Raw genomic sequence first — 5,407 nt, forward strand, 5'->3', positions numbered from 1 at the left:
ACACTACTAGAGAGCCTAATTAATACTTATGCACGAAAATTACACAAAACATTCGCGAAATTGTTCAAATGCAAACGAAATAATGGCGTCTTCACTATGCTTGATTGACGGCCCGCTGTTGCGTTCAAGTACGGCGCTGCGATTGGTCGACGAACTCGATGTCTGCCCAATGCTGCCGCCCGCACGAGCACGAAGGGATGCGTTCAATAGTTGAGCACGACGAAACACGACGCTTGTTTTTTAAGCCGACGAAAGAAAAGGAAAGTTTCACTTTTTCTTTTTAAGATTGCGTCGCTTAAATTTGAAGTTGCTTCAATGTGACGAGAAAAAATGGTGTATCATACTCATGCCATCTTTTCTTTCATTCATTTGCGCTGCATGAATTTTAATGCGTTTCAATATGACGAGAAGAAATGGTGTATATACTTATTGCATCCTTTCTTGTAAATGCGTCGCATGAATTTTAACGTTCTTCAATACGACGAGAAAAAATGATGTATAATACAATATTCAATGCATCTCTTCTTGTAATGCGTCACATGAATCTGAATGTGCTTCTATGCAACGAAGAAAATGACGTACAACACTAACACATCTTTTCTTGAAAGTGCGTCACAAGAATTTATATGGTAGCGACGAGAAAAATATGACGTAGGGATATGTACCTACTTACTGCACATTTTCTATATAAATTGCGTCGCTTACTTCATGATGTTCAGTTTTAGGCGAGAAGGAATGATGGTTTGTTGCATTTCTTCTAGGAACTGCGCCGCTCTTCAAATTTCTCACATGTCTTTCAGGAAGTTCTTTTAGGTGCTGGTTAAAATTTCCAAAGAAGGACCATATGGCAAATACACTGCATATTGCGCAGGCACTGCCACCAGGCCATGGTAGGAAAAATTTAGATACACGTCCGACAGTTTTGGAGACTAATTTAGAAGAGACAGATGTATTGTTTTCATGGAAACAAGTAAACAATCGGAAACTATTTTGAATTAGGAATATTTCCAATACCAATGTTGCCAACAACTGTCTGTCTGTCTGAAAGTATAATAAGTGCACTAGGGTAATTCCGAAAGTCGTACAAAAATCACCATTATTTCCATTGAATATCAAAATTCCCCTTTCGGAATTACCAGAGCATTTTTGTCATTCGGAATTACCCTAATGCACTCTACCTTGGTAACTGGTACAATAGTAGGAATGTATTGCCAAAGTGCCTATATAATAAATGCTTTTAGTTTAACAGATACATATTTGTTGGTATTTTTATGCCCTTTTTCTTAATTATAATCTGAGCCATTTTAAATTTTAAATCATAGTAACCAGTTATTTGTTGAAACAAATTTCATGAAACCAAATAGATAGAACTAATCACTATTTCGGTTCATTTAATTCTAGTGCGCCTGAATAATTTTAGCAGGCATTCTAACAAACCGATTACAAACTTCCTCTCCTTCCGGAAGGGATGAAATAGGTTTGCTTAAATTAGACTGTTCCTGTATTTCCAAGTTATAGGCACAAAGTTTAGGCATTGCTTTTGAGCCTCCATCTTGGCCTTTTCAGCCTTCTTATCTGCTTGTTTTCGCACAATTGTGCTTATTTAGACTAAACTTTGGTAAATATATTTAGTAAAAGATCATTTAGACGACATGCGATTTAAGATAGTTACATCAGCACCCATAGTTCAAGCTTTGCTTAGTTTGGGGCTAAGTTGATCTGTGTAAGGTGTCCTTAATATTTATATTTAATTTATTGCGGATTTTCGAGGTCTTTACTTCTTTGTTACTTATCACTATCAGTTGGTGCACATTTATTATATTACCTACGCAACGGAGCCACGCTGTTACGTCGTCACCTAAATCAGTAAAATTATTTTGTATTCTTTTTTTGTATGTGTTTATTTTTTCTTTGCCACAGTGCTTTGTTTCTATTACGTCTGTCAGAAAGTTCAAAATAAAAGGGTTTAGTCGATGGGCAAGGTTTTTGCCATTGGTTTTCCTAACCATAGTAAAATTATTTTGTATTCGGTCTCAACCGTGGACCAGGCAACCACGCAAAGAGCGTTAGATTTGTACCTTGAATGAGGCTGTCACTATTGGGTGTTAGGAGATTTTTTTTTTTGTTAGGGGGGCCTGGCTTAGGTAGGGCCAACCGGTTTTATAGAATAGGATAGGATAGGGTGTAGTATTTGAACAATGGCTTTTAACATAAGGGGGAGGGATATGTGTTTTTGGTTTCTCATTGACTGGCAGTCCCTGATTTAAAATTGGAACAGTATAAGAACGTCAAGGAAAACGACACTTCAATGGGGCATTCATATAGAAGCAGCGATTGAGAGTGAACGGTTGTACTTAGCTCCTAAAATATAAAAAAATATTGATTCAAAGCGTTGTTTAAATGTTTGGATGCTCTCCACTGATAGGCCGACTCTCTTACAGTAACCTATTTGAATAATAAATAATTAAAATAAATAAATATTTCAGTATAGCACAAGTAAATAATATCTTTGGTTCAAAGCTCATAAGTTCATTCAAACTGACGCCCACAGTAACTCCTCTACAGCCAGTTTTTGACATTTTAGAATACGTTATACTCAATAGTGTAAATGTCATGGAATTGACCTTCATTGTATGAAGAAACTGAACAGTGCCGAACGGTTACTAAAACCAAATAATTACATATTTTTACGTGATTAGAGTGAATAAAGTCACTTCTCGCTGTTTCTTCTAAGATCTTTAAAACTACGCAACCAGAACGGTTCGCTAGTGTATTATAAAATATAAAAACTATTGATATAGATTTAGGTCTAACCTCTAAAAGATGAAAGATTTACTCGCTCGAGCGACCAAGGTTAGGTGCGTTAATGTAGGCATTCATTAAATTTAAGGGGGTATCCTGCACCAATGACCTTCGTTTTGAATCCATTGATATTATGATAGTTCCTAAAGCATATCATTAACAGCATCGTCTTTAAAAAATTAACAGCATCGTCTTTATACAATAGTATCTACATAATTATTTCACAGCTCATTGTTTCTGTGATATTTGGCATCAAAGTTGAACAATTTTAGGGCCAAAAACTGGTTTTTTGGTCATAACTTTTGTTTATATTAGTTTAAAATTAAAAACTCTCTTGAATTTTTAGAAAAGTCAAAGATAAATCCAAGCATACCGATTTCATGTATGTAAGACGCTTCACTAAAATGAAATTTCGAAAAGAAAGTGTTTTTTTAGACCATGTTTAAAAAAATCATAAAAAAATAAGTAATTCATTTTTAACTATAAAACTCCCGTAAGACTCATACATATTTAAAAATATTTTAAGCGGGTTACTCACGTATTAAGTCGATATAGCGGCCGGCGGGCGGCGGGGTGTCGCTACTCTTGAGAAAGGTTCTCGAAATTGAACCGAAACATGTCGAACGCTATATCGACTTAATACGTGAGTAACCCGCTTAAAATATTTTTTTAAGTATTCATTTTATTCAAAATATGGTTCTAGATTACGAATAGAGGTAAAATATTGAAGAACTAATAGCCGTTTGTCTTATAATTCTATCTGTAGTGCAAGGAGTTTCAACTCAAAACTTGTCAAAAATCGATGAAAACCGTAAGGAGCCCCTTAAACTTAAGACGTATTGGTCGCTTATACTTCGCTGGGCAGATGTTTTCGGTTCAGCGACTTCTTTCATGCATGCTGCGATCTACTAGATTGACTATAATATTAAGTTTAGCAACCATTATACGGTGATGGAGTGAATGAAGGTTGAAATAATTTATTTTGCGTGTTATTGGGAGATAAAGTTGATCAAAAATAACGTATTACAGATTTTTGTGACGGGCGTTTTCTACAAAGTTAGATACTAGATAGGTGTTCATCATCATCATATTACTTGTCCTGCCTGCCTGGGGTCCACTTTGACAAAGTTAGATACATAGGTACATCCATACTAATATTATAAACGGAAAAGTGTGTGTCTGTTTGTTTGTCCGTCTTTCACGGCAAAACGGAGCGATGAATTAACGTGATTTTTTAAGTGGAGATAGTTGAAGGGATAGAGAGTGACATAGGCTACCTTTTGTCACTTTCTATCCCCCCACTTCGCTAAAATGGGGGGTGAAAGTTGGAGTATTCTGTAATTTTAGAATTTAACGCGATCGTAGCCGCGAGCAACAGCTAGTTAGGTCATAATGAAGTCTTTATATTTTATGGTGTACTCTTTACATGGTTATTTATAATTATATGTATATAGAAAATAATAGAAATGCTAGTTTTGTAGCAAAAATATGATCCTCATACAACATTAGGTGTGACAAGTTAATTGTCCCTCCAGCGGCGACATCTGGACACATCTGGCAAAGTTTTAGTCGAGAGATAAATGAATCCCAACTTCCCAAGTCGGTGTAGGGCTGGGTAGGGTTGTTAAGTATACACAAAAAGACGATAAGACTTGGTCATACCTTCCTGTTCCTGTTTGCCTTCTGGTGTTTCTGGTATCCATGGGCGGGGAAGATATGTATTTAGTAAAAAATATTTATATCGTATTTAAGCTAATTTGCCGTATCTAAAGATTATGTGAAAGTTCGAATTGAATCGCATCTCTACACCTTATATTTAAGACAAAATCGCTCGCCGCGTCTGTCTGTGTGTGTTCGCGATAAACTCAAAAACTACTAAACAGATTTTCATGCGGTTTTTTCAAGTGATTCTTGAGGAAGGTTTAAGTATATAATTTGTTGAGATTTTGTTTGAATTGGTTGAAATATAACAATATTTCCTAATCAAGTGGCCGAGAGCTTTAATCGAAAACGCTGCCCAAACCGTTTTGAGCTATCAAAACAATGTATGGTGAAATTTGTCTCTCTCATAGATCTACAAAAAATATGTCTATCTTTAAGCCTCCGCCACACGGGCGCGTTTCGAGAGCGTCGGCGTCGCGTCAGCGGAGCGACACGCCGGCGTGACGCCCGCAGGCGGCCGGCGTGTCGCCCGCCGGACGCTGGCGGGAAGCGCGCGATGCGCGCGCAATCCGCTCATGATCGCTATCGCTATCGCTATCGCAATCGCAATCGCAATCGCTATCGCAATCGCAATCGCAGTCGAATTATATGTAGAGTCGAATTATATGTAGAGTCGAATTATATGTAGAGTCGAATTATATGTAGAGTCGAATTATATGTAGAGTCGAATTATATGTAGAGTCGAATTATATGTAGAGTCGAATTATATGTAGAGCCGAATTATATGTAGAGCCGAATTTATGTAGAGCCGAATTTATGTAGAGCCGAATTTATGTAGAGCCGAATTTATGTAGAGCCGAATTTTATGTAGAGCCGAATTTTATGTAGAATCGAATTTTATGTGGAGTTACTCGTGAGTAGAGAGATATGCCCTTGTTCAAGT

The sequence above is a fragment of the Leguminivora glycinivorella genome, chromosome 7, assembly GCF_023078275.1.
Source record: "Leguminivora glycinivorella isolate SPB_JAAS2020 chromosome 7, LegGlyc_1.1, whole genome shotgun sequence".
NCBI classification, from domain to species: Eukaryota; Metazoa; Arthropoda; class Insecta; order Lepidoptera; family Tortricidae; genus Leguminivora; species Leguminivora glycinivorella.